This window comes from Bufo bufo, chromosome 5 (assembly GCF_905171765.1).
Source record: "Bufo bufo chromosome 5, aBufBuf1.1, whole genome shotgun sequence".
Classification (NCBI taxonomy): domain Eukaryota; kingdom Metazoa; phylum Chordata; class Amphibia; order Anura; family Bufonidae; genus Bufo; species Bufo bufo.
Genome location: NC_053393.1, coordinates 347,334,903 through 347,355,864, shown reverse-complemented (window position 1 = coordinate 347,355,864; position 20,962 = coordinate 347,334,903).

Below are 20,962 nucleotides of genomic sequence, written 5' to 3'. Positions count from 1 at the left end.
CAGCAGCTAGCCAGCTTTTTTCTTTTAAAAAAAATGACGTTTCCATAGTTCATGTGTGTTTTATAGGCATATTCCCAGGCAACATAGCCCCCTGGGGATCATCGATTTGTCCAGATACGATCTTAACGTCTTGGCATCCCACCAGGTGCGTGTTTCTTTTTATAACAAAGACTCAAGTTCCCGCATTAACAATTTCATGTCAGGAGTGTCATAAGCTGTATTGGCTCTAGTTGATACATCAAAAATAATAGCTGCTTTATTCTGTCTTGCACTACAGTACATAACATCATCAAGGCACAAGAAAAAGTAGAAGAGGAGGTTTTATATCTCTCGAGTTATATACTCTCAGATTTAGAATTAAGTTTATTACAAAAAGGACTGTCTTTGACATTTGATTTGATAAGAGATATTGGTGGAAATGCTGACACTACTGTGGGGGGGGATATTTCTGATGTCATAAATGTAGTACCTTTAAGTCTGCCAGAACAGCACTGCAATCATACTGTATTATAGCCTCCTTGTAGTGTGAATCCAGCCCTATTTCTGATCAAAGGGGTAATAGCTTTAAGATCCTATTCCTGATTTTTATCTAGTAAACTCCAGAGTGCAAGCCTTAGATAAGTTTTAGGAGTTAGAAAATAATTTGGTGTCATTAAACCAAACAGTTACATCTTTAACCCCTTAAGGACTTACTGGTACGTCCTAATTTTAAATCGCGATTGCGGCATAGCGGGGGTTAATCGCAACAGGATGTCTGCTGAAATCATTCAGCGGGCATCCTGTCACAGCGCCGGGGAGGGGGTCATGTGACCCCCCGCTTCGGCGATCGCAGAAAACCGCAGGTCAATTCAGACCTGCGGTTTGCTGCGTCTCCGGTCCATTCAGGTCTCCGGTGACCTGATGAACCGGAAAAGGACGGTGATCGGTGGTGTGATTACACACCACCAATCAAAGTCCGAGCATTTGGGAGAGGCGGTTCTAGCCGTGGTAGTGATTGGTGGCAGCGGTGCTGTCCAGGGTGCTGATAGGTGCGGAGAGAGAGGAGGGAGATTCAAACTCCCGGCGCTCCTCTCTCCCCTCCTCTTCCTGTTTCAGCACCTGCAACATCCAGCACCGTCCTCACCAGCTCCTGCGATCCCCCCGTCATCGGCACCCATCACCCTCCTGCACCCATCACCCTCCAGGTAGGTTAGGGTCAGTGAGGGAGAAGCACCGTTAGGCAGGGATAGGAGGGAAAATTTATTCAGGAGAAAAAAAAATAAGAAACACTTTATCTAAATTTATTGTTTTCTAGCTTTTAAACCCTAGACCGCCCCCTGCTGGTCAGGTATAAGGACAAGAGGGATGTCCTTATACTGTCCACAATCCCCAGTAACAGCATCACCCCCTGTCCCTGTGCGAGGTTCCGCGGTAACGGTCCTCAAGCCCGATTGTATCGCCGACTACAATCGGTATATGGGAGGAGTTGATCTCCTCCAAGCCATATAACGCCATGCGCAAAACCCGGGCATGGTTCAAAAAAGTTGCGGTCTACTTGGTACAGGTTGCCTTGTACAACGCTTTTGTACTATCCAGAAGCGCTGGCAGCACAGGGACATTCCTCCAATTCTATGAGGCAGTCCTCAAGGACCTGATCTTTTCAGACTGGGAAAGAGCAGGCTGGAGTACCTCGGGAACTGGAGGCGCCCGGATCGTCCCTGGCCAACATTATCCAGGTGTGGTCCCCCATACTGGAAAGAAGGGACGAACCCAAAAAAAGTGCAGAGTGTGTCACAGGAGGGGGATATGGAAGGACACCACCACTCAATGTGACACTTGCCCCGATCATCAGGGCCTCTGCGTTATCAATTGCTTCAGGGAGTATCACACTTCCATGGAGTACAACATTTTTATTATCCCCAACAGTCCCCTAGAGAACATAAAAAACTATGGCTCTCAGACTTTGGAGACACAGAAAAAAATTTCCCCCAAAAAATATTAGTTTTAGTGCAGGCATCTTCAAACTGCGGCCCTCCAGATGTTGTAAAACTATAACTCGCAGCATGCCCAGACAACCTACAGCCATCAGCAGGGCATGGTGGGAATTGTAGTTTTACAACATCTGGAGGGCCGCAGTTTGAGGATGCCTGCTTAGTGTCTCCAAAGTCTAAGAGCTATACATATTGGGCATCGCCGCGTCCGTAAAAATCTTCTCTATAAAAATAACATTTAACCCAATCCCCCCGGATGAACAGCGTTGAAAAAAAAAAAAAAAAAACTTGTAAAAAAAGCAATTTTTTGTTACCTAACAAAATCTGCCTTCCAAAAAACGTACGGCATTCCTTTCCTTCTGCGCCCTGCCGTGTGCCCGTACACATATGGGGTGTTTCTGTAAACTACAAAATCATGGCCATAAATCTTGAGTTTTGTTTGGCTGTTAACCCTTGCTTTGTAAAAGTAAAAAAAAAAATTAAAATGGAAAATCTGCCAAAAAAGTGAAATTTAGAAATTGTATCTCTATTTTCCATAAATTCTTGTGGATCAGTTTTGAATACCTTGAGGGGTGTAGTTTCTTAGATGGGGTCACTTTTATGGAGTTTCTACTCTAGGGGTGCATCAGGGGGGCTTCAAATGGGACATGGTGTAAAAAAAAACAGTCCAGCAAAACTTGCCTTCCAAAACCATATGGCATTCCTTTCCTTCTGCGCCCTTCCGTGTGCCCGTACAGCGGTTTACAACCACATATGAGGTGTTTTTGTAAACTACAGATTCAGAGCCATAAATATTGAGTTTGGTTTGGCTGTTAACCCTTGCTATGTAACTGGAAAAAAAAATATAAAAATGGAATCTGCCAAAAAAGTGAAATTTTGAAATAGTTTCTCTATATTCCATTATTTCTTGTGGAACACCTAAAGGGTTAACAAAGTTTGTAAAATCAGTTTTGAATACCTTGAGGGGTGTACTTTATAGAATGGGGTCATTTTTGGGTGGTTTCTATTATGTAAGCCTCGCAAAGTGACTTCAGACCTGAACTGGTCCCTAAAAATTGGATTTTTGAAAATTTGTGAAAAATTTCAAGATTTGCTTCTAAACTTCTAAGCCTTGTAACATCCCCAAAAAATAAAATATCATTCCCAAAATGATCCAAACATGAAGTAGACATATGGGGAATGTAAAGTAATAACTATTTTTGGAGGTATTACTAGGTATTATAGAAGTAGAGAAATTGAAACTTGGAAATTTGCAATTTTTTTTCAAATCTTTGGTAAATTTTGTCTTTTTTTATAAATAAAAATGATTTTTTTTTTACTTCATTTTACCAGTGTCATGAAGTACAATATGTGACGAAAAAACTATCTCAGAATGGCCTGGATAAGTCAAAGCATTTTAAAGTTATCAGCACTTAAAGTGACACTGGTCAGATTTGCAAAAAATGGCCAAGTCCTTAAGGTGAAATAGGGCTGAGTCCTTAAGGGGTTAAGAAGTGCAATGAGGAGTTACTCACTAATTCCTCTACATATAGGATGCTGAAAACAGATCCCAGTAGGGAGTTTGGTTTAGCCCTGGGTAAAATATTGGATGAAGGATTTTCTATGGGAGTACTGGATGTAAAAACCAGGGATTACCTCATGGTGGAAATACCTGTGGTCCCAATCTTCCATTCGCTCCCCAAAATACATAAAAAAAATCTTTCCTCTCCCGATGCGACCTATAGTGTCGAAAATAGGAAGTTTGGGGTAGCGATGGGGAGAATTGGTGGATCACTACTTACAACCATTGGTGAAATGTATTCCAAGTTATTGGTGGGACACAAAGCATGTTCTGGATATTATAAGTAGAGTAGTATGGAGGGAGGGCTTCAGGTGGGCCTCGTGCAATGTAGTGGCACTTTACCCTACAATTTCACACCACTTGGACTTGCTTAGCTTGAAAAGACATCTGGACGTATATAGTAAATATAGTCCAGCTCTCAAGGAGTTTCTCTATATGTCTATGGTGTTCCTGCTCAGTCACAATTGCATCTCCTTCAATGGGAATTTTTATTTGTAGAGGAGGGGAGCATCCATGGGTGCGTAGTTCTCCCCCTTGTTCGCAAATATATACATGTTGCATTGGGAGGAGTGTCATCTCATGACCGAGGAGAACATATTTATGGCCTCGATCGTGTGGTATGGGAGGTTCACAGATGACATTGTGATGATCTGGAACTCCACAGACAAGAGTTTTTTTGAATGCCTCGACTACATAAATAAGAACGATATGAATCTTAGATTTTCATATAATTTGTCCTGAGAGGACATTCTTTTTTTCGACATTAAGCTAAAAATAAGGCTGGCAAGGTGGTTAGCAGGAATTACAGAAAAGACACAAGCAGTAACACCCTGCCTATAACCTCATCATGCCATCCGAAACATGTAAAAAAAAAGGCACTCCCTATGGTGAGACCATTACAGTCTGCCGAAACTGCTCAGAAAATTCAATGTTTGAGTCAGAACGAATGGCTCTGTTTGAGAGATTGAGATTGAGAGGGTACAGTACAGATTTTGAAGCAGGCAGGAGAGAAAGAAAACATGTGAATACAGAGACATTGATTACACATAGTACAGTGAGGAGGAAAGGTGAGGACAACAAACAACTGAGAGTTGTCAACTCCTACAGTCGCCTGTCTCAGGAGATACAAGGAATTATCAGGAAATATCTACCCATTTTATTTCAAGATGATAGCTTGCGACAAATTTTAGAGCCAGGCTTTCGAGTGGTAAGCAGACGAGCATCTACTTGGCCTGCTCTTTCTGAGGCTTGCTCTACTAAGTGGCTTCTTATTAAGTGGAGTTAAAAAATAAGGAGTTCTAGAGCTGTGTGTGGTTTTGTGGGAGTGATTGCAGGTGGCTGAGTGTGGATTGCAGCAGAGATCATTGAAAGTTAAGTGTTTGTATTCTTGTACTTGCATTTAAAATCGCTTTTTTTTTTTTTTTTTTTTTTTCTCTGCTTAATTAAGGCGAGTGCCCGGGGCAACCGGGTGCTATAAATTGAGCCACTTATACTCTTCAGAGCCTGCTCTTTCTGAGGCTTGCTCTACTAAGTGGCTTCTTATTAAGTGGAGTTAAAAAATAAGGAGTTCTAGAGCTGTGTGTGGTTTTGTGGGAGTGATTGCAGGTGGCTGAGTGTGGATTGCAGCAGAGATCATTGAAAGTTAAGTGTTTGTATTCTTGTACTTGCATTTAAAATCGCTTTTTTTTTTTTCTCTGCTTAATTAAGGGGAGTGCCCGGGGCAACCAGGTGCTATAAATTGAGCCACTTATACTCCTCAGAGCCTGCTCTTTCTGAGGCTTGCTCTACTAAGTGGCTTCTTATTAAGTGGAGTTAAAAAATAAGGAGTTTAAGAAAAGGAGTTTGGAAACTAAGGTTGGATATAATTTTCCTTGTGTGTTGTTGGCTTAATTTTACGTGGTCCTTCAACTACAGCAGACAGGGTCTAAATCTAAATCATTTATACTGTTTTACTTTTTTACTGTTGTAATCCCCATTTAGTATGTGTTGCACAATTTACATCGCAGTCCAGTGCACATCTTGCATGATGTATGCAGTCCTGGAACAGGAGTTCAAGGGTGTATATCTTTGTTCTAGATGTGAGCAAATTACCCGTTTGGAATCGCAGATCGAGTCTCTAAATGGGCAAGTTGCAACACTGAGAGGCATTGATAATTTGCAAAAGAGTTTGCTTCTCACCGAGCAAGCACTCTTTGGGGTAGATGAGGGGGAGGGTGACAGAGAGGAGGCTGAGGAAAGTGAGGTAGCTAGCTGGGTAAAAGTTAGAAAGCGGGGTAGAGGGAAGAGTGCCAGGGAGGCTAGTCCTGATCTGACACACCCCAACAAGTTTGCACGTTTGGCAGATGAGGGGGATGTCAGTCCAGGGACGGCACTGCTGCAGCCAGACACTTCCTCTGCCAGTCAGGGGAATGTCAGCTCCAGTAAGCAGGGAACCAGGAGAGCAGGGCAGGCCAGACAGGTGCTGGTAGTGGGAGACTCCATTATTAGGGGAACAGATAGGGAAATCTGTCACAAAGACCGTGATCGCCGAACAGTGTGCTGTCTTCCTGGCGCTAGAGTTCGACACATCGCGGATCGGGTTGACAGATTACTGGGAGGGGCTGGAGACGATCCAGCGGTCATGGTCCATATCGGAACCAATGACAAAGTTAGAGGTAGGTGGAGAGTCCTTAAAAATGATTTCAGGGATTTAGGTCAAAAGCTGAGGGCAAGGACCTCAAAGGTAGTATTTTCCGAAATACTGCCTGTACCACGAGCCACACAAGAAAGGCAATGGGAGATTAGGGAGATTAACAAGTGGCTCAAGAACTGGTGTAGGAAGGAGGGGTTTGGGTTCCTGGAGAACTGGGCCGATTTTTCTATCGGCAACAAGCTCTATCGTAGGGACGGGCTGCACCTCAATGGGGAAGGGGCAGCTGTGCTGGGGAGAAAGATGGCTAGAAGGTTGGAGGAGTGTTTAAACTAGGGACTGGGGGGGAGGGTAATTACGATATAGGAGGGAAAGATAGTGCAGATAGAGACCGGGGGCAAGGTAATAAGAATGGGGGAGGAATGGAAGGAGGGACTAGAACAATTCAGAAGGAAAGGTGTAGGGTAAAAAATATACATAAACCTCTCAAATGTATGTATACTAATGCCAGAAGCCTGACTAATAAAACTGGTGAACTGGGATTAGTGATGTGTGAGGAGGACTATGACATAGTGGGAATAACTGAGACATGGCTGGATGATAGCTATGACTGGGCAGTTAATGTACAAGGTTACAGTCTGTTTAGAAAGGATCGTCAAAACCGGAGAGGGGGAGGGGTTTGCCTTTATATAAAGTCCTGTCTAAAGCCCACAGTCCGAGAAGATACAAGTGAGGGACATGAACATGTGGAGTCACTATGGGTAGAGATACATGGAGCTAAAAACAACAATAAATTACTAATAGGAGTTTACTATAAACCACCTAATATACCAGAGTCCACAGAAAATCTACTACTAAACGAGATAGACGAGGCGGCAAATCATAATGAGGTGGTTATTATGGGGGACTTCAACTACCCAGATATAGACTGGGAAACTGAAACTTGTATATCTCATAAGGGAAACAGGTTCGTGGCTATAACCAAAGACAATTACCTCTCCCAACTGGTTCAGGACCCGACTAGAGGGACGGCCATACTGGACTTAGTATTAACCAATAGACCTGACAGAACAACAGACGTGCAGGTCGGGGGACACCTGGGAAATAGTGACCATAAAGTAATAACCTTCCAATTATCATTCAAAAGAGCGTTTCTACAGGGAGGAACAAAAATACCAAACTTCAAAAAAGCTAAATTTAGCCAACTAAGAGAGGCCATAGGCCAAACTAACTGGGACAAAGTCCTCACAAATACAGACACAAAATGGGATATCTTTAAAAACATCCTAAAATCTCATTGTGAGAGGTACATACCGTATGGTAATAAAAGGTTAACCTCTTAAGGACACATGACGTACCGGTACGTCATGATGTCCTGGTACTTAAGGACACATGACGTACCGGTACGTCATGTGTTGTTCCGATCACTGCCGCCCGGCCGGCAGTGATCGGAACCCGGTGCCTGCTCAAATCATCGAGCAGGCACCTAGGCTAAATGCGCGGGGGGGTCCCGTGACCCCCCCATGTCGGCGATCGCGGCAAACCGCAGGTCAATTCAGACCTGCGGTTTGCTGCGATTTCTGCAGTTTCTGATCCCTGCGGTCCCTGACCGCGGGGATCAGAAACTTTAGTATTCCTAAAATAGATCTGTATCCCTCCCCCTGCACCCCCCGAGTGATTGCGGGCAGTGTGGGCGGTGCGGGAGGCGGGCGGTGCGGCAGGCGGGATCGCGATCCCCCGCCCGCCTCCCCTTGTATAATCGTTGGTTTCTAGTGGGGATACCAGGGTGCCAGCACATTGCTGGCACCCTGGTATAAACGGCTGACATCTGCGATGCGGTGTCAGCCGTTAACCCTTTCCATACAGCGGTCCGTACGGACCGCTGTATGGAAAAGGTTGACAGCGCAGGGAGCTCCCTCCCTCTCCCATCGGGGGGCTGCTGTGCCTTTGCAGCCCCCCGATGGGAGAGGGAGAGAGCCCCCAGAGAGCCCCCCTCAGCCCTGTGCTTACCCTTCCCCGTCTGCGCAGTTCTGAGCAGACGGGGAAGGTTCCCATGGCAACAGGACGCCTCTCAGGCGTCCTGCTGTCCATGGTGCTGAACAGATCTGTGCTAAAAGCATAGATCTGTTCAGTGTAAGTAAAATACAGTACAGAACAATATATATTGTACTGTACTGTATTATACAGACATCAGACCCACTGGATCTTCAAGAACCAAGTGGGTCTGGGTCAAAAAAAAAGTGAAAAAAAGTGAAAAAAAAGTAAAAATCAAAAAACACATTTATCACTGATTAAAAATGAAAAAAATAAAATTCCCTACACATGTTTGTATCGCGCGTCCGTAACGACCTGATCTACTTTACCCGAACGGTGAACGCCATAAAAATAAAAAATAAAAAACTAGGATGAAATTGAAATTTTGCCCACCTTACTTCCCAAAAAAGGTAATAAAAGTGATCAAAAAAGTCGCATGTACGCCAAAATAGTACCAATCAAACCGTCATCTCATCCCGCAAAAATCATACCCTACCCAAGATAATCGCCCAAAAACTGAAAAAACTATGGCTCTTAGACTATGGAAACACTAAAACATGATTTTTTTTGTTTCAAAAATGAAATCATTGTGTAAAACTTACATAAATAAAAAAAAAGTATACATATTAGGTATCGCCGCGTCCGTATCGACCGGCTCTATAAAAATATCACATGATCTAACCCCTCAGATGACCACCGTAAAAAAATTTAAATAAAAACGGTGTAAAAAAAGCCATTTTTTGTCATCTTACGTCACAAAAAGTGTAATAGCAAGCAATCAAAAAGTCATATGCACCCCAAAATAGATGCCAATCAAACCGTCATTTCATCCCGCAAAAAATGAGACCCTACTTAAGATAATCGCCCAAAAACTGAAAAAACTATGGCTCTTAGACTATGGAGACACTAAAACATTTTTTTTGTTTTAAAAATGAAATCATTGTGTAAAACTTACATAAATAAAAAAATAGTATACATATTAGGTATCGCCGCGTCCGTGACAACCTGCTCTATAAAATTACCACATGATCTAACCTGTCAGATGAATGTTGTCAATAACAAAAAAAAAAAACGTGCCAAAAAATCGATTTCTTGTTACCTTGCCGCACAAAAAGTGTAATATAGAGCAACCAAAAATCATATGTACCCTAAACTAGTACCAACAAAACTGCCACCCTATCCCGTAGTTTCTAAAATGGGGTCACTTTTTTGGAGTTTCTACTCTAGGGGTGCATCAGGGGGGCTTCAAATGGGACATGGTGTAAAAAAAAACTGTCCAGCAAAATCTGCCTTCCAAAAACCGTATGGCGTTCCTTTCCTTCTGCGCCCTGCCGTGTGCCCGTACAGCAGTTTACGACCACATATGGGGTGTTTCTGTAAACTACAGAATCAGGGCCATAAATAATGAGTTTTGTTTGGCTGTTAACCCTTGCTTTGTAACTGGAAAAAAAATATTAAAATGGGAAATCTGCCAAAAAAGTGAAATTTTGAAATTGTATCTCTATTTTCCAATAAATCTTGTGCAACACCTAAAGGGTTAACAAAGTTTGTAAAATCAGTTTTGAATACCTTGAGGGGTGTAGTTTCTTAGATGGGGTCACTTTTATGGAGTTTCTACTCCAGGGGTGCATCAGGGGGGCTTCAAATGGGACATGGTGCCAAAAAAAACAGTCCAGCAAAATCAGCCCTCCAAAAACCAAACGGCGCACCTTTCACTCTACGCCCCGCTGTGTGCCCGTACAGTAGTTTACGGCCACATATGGGGTGTTTCTGTAAACAGCAGAGTCAGGGCAATAAAGATACAGTCTTGTTTGGCTGTTAACCCTTGCTTTGTTAGTGGAAAAAATGGGTTAAAATGGAAAATTAGGCAAAAAAATGAAATTCTCAAATTTCATCGCCATTTGCCAATAACTCCTGTGCAACACCTAAAGGGTTAACGATGTATGTAAAATCAGTTTTGAATAGCTTGAGGGGTGTAGTTTCTTAGATGGGGTCACTTTTAGGGAGTTTCTCCTCTAGGGGTGCATCAGGGGGCTTCAAATGGGACATGGTGTAAATAAACCAGTCCATAAAAATCAGCCCTCCAAAAACCATACGGCGCACCTTTCACTCTACGCCCCGCTGTGTGGCCGTACAGTAGTTTACGGCCACATATTGGGTGTTTCTGTAAACGGCAGAGTCAGGGCAATAAAGATACAGTCTTGTTTGGCTGTTAACCCTTGATTTGTTAGTGGAAAAAATGGGTTAAAATGAAAAATTAGACAAAAAAATGAAATTCTCAAATTTCCTCCCCATTTGCCAATAACTCTTGTGCAACATCTAAAGGGTTAACAACGTATGCAAAATCAGTTTTGAATACCTTGAGGGGTGTAGTTTCTTAGATGGGGTCATTTTTGGGTGGTTTCTATAATGTAAGCCTCGCAAAGTGACTTGAGACCTGAACTGGTCCCTAAAAATTGAGTTTTTGTAAATTTCTGAAAAATTTCAAGATTTGCTTCTAAACTTCTAAGCCTTATAACATCCTCAAAAAATAAAATATCATTCCCAAATCAATTCTAACAAGAAGTAGACATATGGGGAATGTAAAGTCATCACAATTTTTTGGGGTATTACTATGTATTACAGAAGTAGAGAAACTGAAACTTAGAAATTTGCAAATTTTTCCAAATTTTTTGTTAAATTAGGTATTTTTTGGTGCTGCAGCCCTGGGCGAGCGGCTCTTGAGCCGCCCCCAGCGCTGTTACAGGGGGGCCAGGAGGTGGATGTGCTTCTTAAATATGGCAGAGCAGGCATCTGCTTACCCTGATGGCAGGTGCCTGCTCTGCCAGTAAATTATCGGAGGAGAGGAGGCGGGCGGCAATGGAGGCTGTTCTAGCAGCTCCCCACTCCTCCCTGGTGCGCCCTCTGTGATGCCAGAATATGACATCATTCCGACCCCGGCATACTAAACGGCGCGCTGGAGGACTGAGGAGCTGCACCACTCTGGACCCCAGGGAGGTGAGTGTTTAAGTGTTTGAGTGAGTGTCTGCCTGTGTATTTATGTCAGTGAGTGAGTGTATGTATGTCTGTCTTTCTGTCAGTAAATGTATGTGTGTCTGTCATTGAGTGTCTGTGTTTGTGTATGTCAGTGAGTGAGTGTATGTCAGTGAGTGTGGATGTCTGTCGGTCAGTAAGTGTCTGTGTGTTTGTCAGTGAGTATGTGTATGTTTGTCAGTGGGTTTATGTGTGTGTTTGTCTGCCAGTGAGTGAGTGTCTGTCAGTGAGTTTCTGTGTGTGTGTGTTTCAGTGGGTAGCTGTATGTCTGTCAGTGAGTGTCTGTCAGTGAGTGAGTGTGTGTCTGTCTGTCAGTGAGTGTATGTGTGTCTGTCAGTGAGTGTGTGTCTGTCAGTGAGTGTATGTGTGTCTGTCAGTGAGTTTCTGTGTACGTCATTCAGTGAGTGTCTGAGTGCGTGTCTGTCTGTCAGTGTGTGTGTGTCTGTGAGTGAGTGACATGAGGGGGCGGCAAAATGGATCTTTGCCTAGGGCGGCAAAAATACTTGCACCGGCCCTGCGTATATCAACTGTAACACAAATAATGTCATTTATTTGGCGACCTGCAATGCCTGCAGCATTCAATACGTGGGATGCACCTCAAACAGTCTTAAAGTGAGAATAAGAAAGCACTTGTCGGATGTCTCCAATCTCAAACTACTGAACATTTCTATGCTATCTAGACATTTTAGAGATGTTCATCAGGGTGACCTGACAAGCCTGAGTGTCATGGGTATGGAAATGGTATTTAAATCCGCATGAGGAGGAGACATAAATAGGCGACTGCTGAATAGAGAATCCTTTTGGATTTCTACACTTTTTGAATAATCAATATGATTTGATTTATGAGTACTGACTCGCTCCCGTTTTGTTTTTTGTTGTTTTATAATTGAGTAGCATTTTGCATGCATTTTAAGAAAGCTATTGGAGGCAGCTCTAGCTTGGAGCTGATTATTATTCGGCACCTGGCTGGAGGCGTGCCTCATGGCAAGAGAAGATTTTTAAACCAGAGTATGTGATAACATAATGTGGTCTTGATTAAGACGTACAGTCGAAACGTGTAGACCTTGCCTGTCTGGTCAGCCTATGGATTTTATAAAGAAGAAATAAAGAAATTGGATTTTATCCTGAGCCTGCTTTCTACTGTTTCACGTCGGTAAGCAGAGGAACAGCGGCGCACAGCAGCAGCTGTTAAAATAATGATGACCTATCCTCAGGATAGGTCATAATTTTCACATCATCAGGGGTTGAAGTCCCTGCACATCCATCAGCTGTTTCAGGAAGGCGGGTGTTGCACCCCTGCAGATCTGATAATGATGATGACCTATCGTGAGGATAATTCATAAATATCTTTTCCTGGATAACCCCTTTAATAACCGAGAAATTCAATGCATTATGTTGTTGCCGTAATATACCTGTTAAATTCAAAGCATTGAACTGTTGCGTAAATAAAGCATTTCAATTTAACTAATTATAATATTGCGTTAATACACTAGTTAAATTCAAAGCATTGTACTTTTGCATGAATAAAGCATTTAACTTATTTAATGCATTATACTGTTGTGTTAATATACCAGTTAAATTTAACCCATTATACTGTTCAGTTAATATACCGGAGAAAATTAACACATTATACTGTTGCAATAATATACCCATTAAATTCAGTGCATTCGGCTGATGCGTAAATAAAGCATTTATATTTAACGGATTTTAATGTTACATTAATATACTAGTGAATTTTAACAAATTATACTGTTGCCTTACTATACCTGTTAAATTCAACACATTGGACTATGTCCATAAACCATTGTTAATTGTCATTACTAGGTAAAAGAAAGAGTGGAAAACAAAAACCCATGTCTCATCATCTGAGACTCAGAAAGTGGGTGGCTGTAGTAATGCAAACAGCAGTTTTGGCACCAGCCATTTAGCCAATAGTAGTAGTAGGAGCAGAGGGCCACAGTTCTCCCTTGCTAACAGTAGGAATTACATAATTATAAAGGACAAAAATAATGATATTGTAGACTGGATGGCTCTCTCCTAATCTCAGTCTCAGTCACAGTAGGATGATGTCTATGTCACCTCTGAGTCTGACACCTTGCCTTTGAGTCAGAGCTCATTACATTCCTCCTGCTCCTCCTCCTGCCGCCCTGAGAGAAAACTTTCAATTGCATCGTCTCTGTCTTCACTGGTCCATCCTAGTAGGACATCTTCATTTTTCTTAATAAGAGGCAACAAAATCCCATGTGCTATTGAAGATAGTCAAGATAGTTGCACTGTTGATAGGTTGCATGAGAACAGTCATCGTTTGGACTGCCAGGAGGAGAAGCATCAGGTGAAGGTGGGAAACCCAATGAATAGATGTGTTGTTATTTGTGGTAGTAGTAGTAGTGACATTTGTAATCACTGTGGTGGCAGGAGGGGCAGTGGTAGCTGTGGTCATAGTGGCACTTGGAGCAAATACAGAGTAGAGAATAGTGAGGGGGCAAAAAATCCCACATTCACATCCAGCTCTCCACACAGATCCATGGGCCGCAGATCCCTTTATAAAAGTCACAACTGACCGAAACGTCGGGACATCTGTATATGACCCTATATTATGCCTAATATGTAATACTGGATGTGGAATAACACAAAGTGTTGTAAAGATAAAATACATGAATTAATGAATTAAAACTACCACCTTTAATATCACAACGTGTGGTGTGCCATAGATCCCTACCTAAAAAAAATCCCACAATGACATATCACAGTCTGATAAAAGTGGCAGGGAGAGTGAGAACTATGATGATGATTCTGTGTTGGACAGGACCTGGGAGCTGGATTGGGGTACTGAGAAGGGGGAGACATCAGAGAACATATGGCCAATAACTCCATAAAAACTGACAGGGCCAGATTTGCTTCTATTATGATCAGCTTGTGAACTGGTGATGGCACTGATACTGTCAGCGCAGGCTTAAAATATGCCAGACCTAAGCCAAGCTAAGCTGCGACTAGCTCTATGAAAGTATCTATGGCATGGCAGTTTTTGTCCACAGTACTGGCAGACGAAAGCAAGATGTGCAGGATTCAAACACAAATGATGGCACCATGGCTCTATTAAACCACATGAAGTGGCTTCACCAGATCCAGTGGGAAAACGAAACTGTCCAGCAACAATCAGAACAAAACTGCCCTCCTTCTCCCGGTCTACTTTGTGGCAGCCAGGCCAAATCCACACGCAGTACAGTGTCTTTGTTTTCAGCATCATCAGTTACTTCTTCTCCCCCTCAGACTATTCCTCCTCCACCATGTACAGTCGTGGCAAAAAGTTTTGAGAATTACATAAATATTGGAAATTGGAAAAATACTGCTTAAGTTTTTATAATAGCACTTTGCATATACTCCAGAATGCTATGAAGAGTGATCAGATGAATTGCATAGTCCTTCTTCGCCATGAAAATTAACTTAATCCCAAAAAAAACTTTCCACTGCATTTCATTGCTGTCATTAAAGGACCTGCTGAGATCATTTCAGTAATCGTCTTGTTAACTCAGGTGAGAATGTTGACGAGCACAAGGCTGGAGATCATTATGTCAGGCTGATTGGGTTAAAATGGCAGACTTGTCATGTTAAAAGGAGGGTGATGCTTGAAATCATTGTTCTTCCATTGTTAACCGTGGTGACCTGCAAAGAAACGCGTGCAGCCATCATTGCGTTGCATAAAAATGGCTTCACAGGCAAGGATATTGTGGCTACTAAGATTGCACCTCAATCAACAATTTATAAGATCATCAAGAACTTCAAGGAAAGAGGTTGAATTCTTGTTAAGAAGGCTTCAGGACATCCAAAAAAGTCCAGCAAGCGCCAGGATCGTCTCCTAAAGAGGATTCAGCTGCGGGATCGGAGTGCCACCAGTGCAGAGCTTGCTCAGGAATGGCAGCAGGCAGGTGTGAACGCATCTGCACGCACAGTGAGGCGAAGACTTTTGGAAGATGGCCTGGTGTCAAGAAGGGCAGCAAAGAAGCCACTTCTCTCCTAAAGAAAACATCAGGGACAGATTGATCTTCTGCAGAAAGTTTGGTGAATGGACTGCTAAGGACTGGGGCAAAGTCATATTCTCAGATGAAGCCTCTTCCGATTGTTTGGGGCATCTGGAAAAAGGCTTGTCTGGAGAAGAAAAGATGAGCGCTACCATCAGTCCTGTGTCATGCCAACAGTAAAGCATCCTGAGACCATTCATGTGTGGGGTTGCTTCTTATCCAAGGGAGTGGGCTCACTCACAATTTTGCCCAAAAACACAGCCATGAATAAAGAATGGTACCAAAACACCCTCCAACAGCAACTTCTTCCAACAATCCAACAACAGTTTGGTGAAGAACAATGCATTTTCCAGCACGATGGAGCACCGTGCCATAAGGCAAAAGTGATAACTAAGTGGCTCGGGGACCAAAACGTTGACATTTTGGGTCCATGGCCTGGAAACTCCCCATGTCGAATTGCAGAGGTCCTGAAAAAGAAGGGCCAACACTGCAAATACTGACTCTTTGCATAACTGTCATGTAATTGTCGATAAAAGCCTTTGAAACGTATGAAGTGCGTGTAATTATATTTCACTACATCACAGAAACAACTGAAACAAAGATCTAAAAGCAGTTTAGCAGTAAACTTTGTGAAAACTAATATTTGTGTCATTCTCAAAACTTTTGGCCACGACTGTACAAACTTACCTCTGGACTGGCCAAATTGCTGGAGCAGCTGTTATGGCCAGGGACAGTACATGTAATTCCCGGTTGACTGGGTCAATGTTTTGCACGGCAGCAGTGACGCAGCACCACAATGAGGCCAGGTTCTATTGACACCTCCATGTTTGTGTTGGTTCCCACACCAGGCGCTTATACGCCTTCTCTGTGTCCTCCTCAATGGAAATCATCCCAAACAGAAACAGAGCAGCGTGTTTCTTCCACTCTCCCTTCCTCATATGTCATGTGTAAAGTGAAGCATTGCCATGCTGTGTTAGAGCTGATGACTCTGGGCAAAAGTAGCTACATAGCGGATCTGTTGGTAAAGTGCATCAAGCAGCAAATATCTCACTGACTGTTTCCCCACTAACTTCAACTGGTTGTCAGTGACAATGGCAGGAACATTGTGGCTGCACTGCATTTGGGGGACATAACACCTGCTCCCTACATGAATCACATGATACATGTGGCTTGCAGAAGGTGCTGGCCATGTCCAAGAGACTATTCTTGCATTTAAGTCATTCTTACAGTGGTCTTGAAAAAATAGCACTGAGTTTTATGAAAGCAAATAAAGTGTAAAACCATTGTAATAACTTGTATTTAAATAAATGCAAATATACTGGAAATATTACACATTCAATTCCAAATCAAACCAATAACAAAATGTAGCCGGTTTGAGTTAATCCTTTACAGAAAATAATGAAAAAGGAATATTAGGCTGATAAAAAAAAACAGCAGTGCCAGCATTTTTCTTAAAAAATTCAATGTATAAACTGTTTTTTTTTTTTGAGATTTCACTTTCCTTTAAACTGGTGAACTAATATTTAGTGTCATAACCATTGTTTCTGAGAACTGCTTAACATCTGTGTTCCATGGAGTAGACTAACCCTTGGCAGCTCTGAAGAGGTATTCCAGACTATGAATGGACTACATTCCACAATTCTTCTGCGCTTTGGGGTTTTGACTCATAAACCATATTTTAATGTCACCCCACAAGGTCTCTATGGGATTGAGGTCAGGGGATTGGGCTGCCCACTCCATTACCTCAATCCTGTTTGTCTGTAACCAAAATGTTGGGTAATTGTTAAAGATGAGCGTTTTTTTTCAAAAATTCGATTCGCCGGTTCGCAGAATTTTTTTGGGGAAATTTGGTTTGATATGAATTAATTTGCGGCGAATTGAGTTAAAAATCGGCTATTTCCTGGCTGGGGAGAGCCTTTATAGTGGTGTAGAAGTCTGTGCCTTGCAGTAACACACATAGGGAGTCTGCTTTGGTAGCGAAATAATACTGTGAGTCCGTATGACATGCAGATGACAGGCATCACTCTTAGAATCACTGCACACTTCACTTATTTGGTCAGTGACGGGGCCAAAACTGACCAAATAATTCAAGTATGAACTCAGCCTTACAGGTCGATGTTAGCTCCAGATATAAAGAACCATGCAGAGGCCCAAGATGCTACAGTTGCATGAAAGAGCACACTCCTTTTACACCGTTGTCAGCTGATTCCTTATAGATGTCTACAGAACCTCTTCTATAAAACACTTATACAAATAGAGCCCCCCTGACAGAGTGGAGAGGGTGTCAGCCGTAAGTTTGTGTTGACGTCACAGATTATTTTGCCCTTCCTCGGATCTGTCAGAACAATAACCCCCAAAAAACGGATCCTGTCTATGGAGCATCTGTCTTCACTCGGTCAGCATTTGGTAAGTAATCCTTCAGTATTGCTAATACCAAAAAAAAAACATGAGTGGATCCAAAACAGAGATGACACATGAGCAGAATATTTGCAAGTCTTCTGTGTTTTGTACCCACTCCTGCTTTTAGCTACCAAATCATATGCCAGTTCTGATGGGACCATTCAGGCCTTACAGCTGCTACACAGAGAGGATCCGTTGTGTGTCTCATTTTACCTTCCTTCTGACAGATCAAAAGAAGGGTCAAATAAATGATGATGTCAGCCAAACCAAAAAGGCAACATAGTGGCCCAGTCATGAAGTGGGGAGTGTGGGAAAAGCATGAGAAGTCCACAGAGTGGCCCTATGACATAGTGGTGAGGTGGAAGAAGCATAAGGAGACCACAGAGTGGCCCAATGACAGATTCTGTAGGTGGTAGCTTCATCAGGAGGTCACAGTGGCACAATGACAGAGTTTGGAGGTGGCAGCAGCATCAGGAGTCCACAGAGTGGCACAATGACAGAGCATGAGGAGGCCACAGAGTAGCATGACTATGAGATTGTTGAGGTGGCAGTAGCATGAGGAGGCCACAGAGTAGCACAATGATGAGAGATTTTGCAGGTGGCAGCAGCATGAGGAGGCCACAGAGTGGCACGATGACGTGAAATTGTGAAGGTTGCAGAAGCATGAGGAGGCCAGAGTAGCACGACGATGAGAGATTGTGGAGGTGTCAGAAGCATGAGGAGACCACAAAGTGGCATGACAAAAAAGTGTGGAGGTGTCAGCAGCATGAGGAGGCCACAGAGTAACACGATGATGAGAGATTGTGGAGGTTGCAACAGCATGAAGAGGCCACAGAGTGGCACGTTGACAAAGTGTGGAGGTGGCAGCAGCATGAGGAGGCCACCTAGGCTCAGTACCATTTAATAATACACGTTCTCCAGCACAAAAGGCTTGGCAAATTAATTGTCCGGGAATTTCCATCAAAGATTGGGATAATATATTGGCAAATTTAAGTTTAGTTACTTATAATTGTAATCAAGTTTTGGTTCAATTTTATATTAAATATTTAATATATTAAATAAAAAATATTAAGTCTTGCCTAAGACAGGAGAGAATTGGCCAGTCTTCTAGTTATTCGACGATGTGATTGCAATGGAGAAAGCATTCCAAAAACAATTTCTCTCCACCTGGAGACGATTCCTGTCAAGATTCATGAAAGTGCAGTATCGGCTGCTCATTGCGCCAGATACTTCTGGGGGAACCTGCCTGGCATGAACAGTCCTCTAGTAGCTACAGACAATGAGAAGACAAAGCTTCAAGTTTGCTTTGGAGCCAGGAAGAGTCGCAAAATTCATCAAGATTCGAAGCATAACTTCCAGCCCCTGGTCTCTTCGTCAGGGAAAACATCACAAGTTCGCAGTCATTATGGAAAATGCTTAGAATCAACATTGAAAAATATTTGGCATCAGAGGTGTGTGAGATGACGTCATCACGATAGGACTGGTACGCCATCCAGGGCAGATTGTATATTTGGTCTACATACAGAATATAACCAGGAAACAGATTGAAGAATGGGGACAATTCGATCTGATAATTGGCGTCAGTCCTTGTAATGACTCCGTGGTTAACCCGCACTGGAAAGGCCTTTATGGGGGCAGTGGACAACTAGTTTTTGACTTTCCACGATTACTCAATAAAGTGTTGCCTAAGACAGGAGAGAATCAGCCAGTCTTCTGGTTATTCGACGACGTGGTTGCGATGGACAAATAATTCAAAAAAATTGGTCTCTTTGTCAGGGAAAACATCACAAGTATCCAGTCATCATGGATAGGCAGGAGTACATCCTGTGGTGCACGGAGATGGAGAGGGTCTTCGGATTCTCCCCGCACTATACGGACACCTCAGAAATGAACTGCTGCTCCCGACTGAAGCTCCTGGGAAGGTCATGCAGCGTCCCGGTCATCCTGCATCTACTATTCGCCTCGCTGAAGGATAATTTTGAAAGTGTGTAGAAGCCACACGGGGCCTCCACGCTGCAGATTTATCATGGAGACACCGGATTTTATAATTTTACATTATTATATAAAGAAAAAAATGAATCCCCTTCGTCACCCGGCTCCCAAGTGCGATCAGCTACATCATCCTCACCGAGTATTGTCTGCACGTCACTGATGTCCTCCTCAACCGTCTCTAGATCAGGAGCCTGACCGCTCGCAACAACAGCTCCCACTCCACTCTCCTCATAACTACTTGCCCGCCTAGTGGATGAAAGGACAGAGGCAGGTTGAGGACAGGTGAGGGCACAGGGCATGCTCCCGGGCTATGCCAACTAAGGGTTGTGTCTGACAAACCCACTGACTCTTGGCTGGGGGTGTCTGATGTAAGTTGCGATGAAGTCAAAGATCGAGTCAACCATTCAAGAACCACTGGGTTGCTGGTCACAACACGACCGCTAGCTTGCACTGGGAGCTCAGACCTCTCGAAGTGACCACTGCTGCCACGACCCCTTACTTTGCTGTGACCTCTGCCTGCGCCAGAAACATTCAGGCCTCTGCCACTCCCCTGTGCAGGGCACTTCTTTGCCTTACATACTGTTAGATCAAATATTTTTTATTTTGCCACTAATACATAGCAAACTGGGCTATAAAATATATCACTGCACCGCTGAACGGCAATCAGGCCGAAGTTTTTTTCTATTTTTCAAGGAAATTTCTTCTTTGGCAAAGGGCAACATGATATGTATGTATATATATATATATATATATATATATATATATATATACAGTACAGACCAAAAGTTTGGACACACCTTCTCATTCAAAGAGCTTTCTTTATTTTGATGACTATGAAGGCATCAAAACTATGAATTAACACATGTGGAATTATATACATAACAAACAAGTGTGAAACAACTGAAAATATGTCATATTCTAGGTTCTTCAAAGTAGCCACCTTTTGCTTTGATTACTGCTTTGCACACTCTTGGCATTCTCTTGATGAGCTTCAAGAGGTAGTCCCCTGAAATGGTCTTCCAACAGTCTTGAAGGAGTTCCCAGAGATGCTTAGCACTTGTTGGCCCTTTTGCCTTCACTCTGCGGTCCAGCTCACCCCAAACCATCTCGATTGGGTTCAGGTCCGGTGACTGTGGAGGCCAGGTCATCTGGCGCAGCACCCCATCACTCTCCTTCATGGTCAAATAGCCCTTACTTTCAACGTTTTCCCAATTTTTCGGCTGACTGATTGACCTTTATTTCCTAAAGTAATGATGGCCACTCGTTTTTCTTTACTTAGCTGCTTTTTTCTTGCCATAATACAAATTCTAACAGTCTATTCAGT